The sequence below is a fragment of the Morone saxatilis genome, unplaced genomic scaffold (genome assembly GCF_004916995.1).
Source record: "Morone saxatilis isolate NCDOM2014 unplaced genomic scaffold, NCSU_SB_2.0 Contig22, whole genome shotgun sequence".
Taxonomy (NCBI): domain Eukaryota; kingdom Metazoa; phylum Chordata; class Actinopteri; family Moronidae; genus Morone; species Morone saxatilis.
Window position 1 is genome coordinate 16,696,912 of NW_023339785.1, and position 1,310 is coordinate 16,698,221.

General features: G+C 34.6%; 1 protein-coding gene across 1 annotated transcript in view; it reads left to right on the plus strand.

Moving 5' to 3' along the window:
* The window catches only part of gdf9 (growth differentiation factor 9), a gene marked incomplete in the record, with an annotated part of 3,565 nt that extends 2,822 nt beyond the window's left edge, over positions 1 to 743 (plus strand). The window contains 1 exon segment of the mRNA XM_035668926.1: positions 1 to 743.
* Positions 744 to 1,310: the final 567 nt, after the last annotated feature.

Sequence of the window (1,310 nt, forward strand, 5' to 3'; positions counted from 1 at the left end):
CAGTCATCACAGGTGGACTCTTTCCAAATAATCAGATACTCTGACCAGTAATTTCATGAATTTATAAAATCGTTGTGCATGAAAGAAGTTTGATCTGGAGCAGGTGTGTCTACTTAATCAAGTGTGTTTACTTACACAAAAAGTATTTTATCCTAATGAAAAATGTGGAAAGGTGACATTTATTTCCTTTTTGTTAAGGCATGACAAGAAAATAAATGGTGCCAATGCCCTTACTTGAATCTGACACACTTGAAGAAGAAAACGAGTGTTGTATGATTTTGTATGATTTTGTATGATTTTTTTAAGTTATTTTTTTTGTTAACTTATTTTGGGTGGGTAGTCCGTCATTATCATTTAATTTAACATCAATTACCAAGTTTTAAGTAGCCCTGTTCTGGACAAAAAATGAAAAAGCAGTCACAAACTCTTATCAAACCTTTTACATATGGTTTTATTCATGGGCATTACAGACAGCTGTCTGAACGGGCAGCTGTCTTCATAGTGACTGAGTCACTGAGTGACTCCATATGTATGAATTGACTGCATACTTATGAATTTGTACAGGTTGAATGTGACTAAATGCATACCATGTTAATTTATGCAAATTGAATGAGTTCACTGTGTGTCTGTGTGTCTGTGCTCAGCTTAGGGATATCCAAAAGAATGAAAGTATGTACATATTCTCTGAAAAGTTGGAAAATAAAAAATAACATGCATAAGTCCGCATACAGCTGGCTGAAAATGACTGAAAACAGTGTTTACTTACTACATATTAGGCTATGCAGAGACTTTTACTTTGCCCCCCCTTTCTGCTTCTCCTCCTTGTCTGCCACATGTTAGGCCAAATAATATAAACACTGGTCAAATCATGATTATCTTGGCCAAAATAATTGAGATATACACAGATACATTTTAAGAAACACATATTTATTGCATCACAGAGTGGCACCTCCTCTCCCTGTTGTGTATATTGGAAACTATCTCCACACATACGGATTAACATTTTTTTTCTGTGGGGGATATAAAAGGCAAGCTGAGCCTTCAGCCATGATGACAGGCTTAGGATTTTGGAATGAGTGTGAAGATTTGGGCTCCCCCTCGTCCCCTTGTTCAAAACAATTAATAAAATCATTATAGGACTGTATGCTGGCAAGCAGGACAGCTTTTTACAAGTCACGGCATGCGAGAATATTCACAACTATCATGATAATGATAATATATTATTATTATTATTATTATTATTATTATTATTATTATTATTATTACTATTACTATCACCTCATACCATACAGATTGAAATTGGCTGCTAT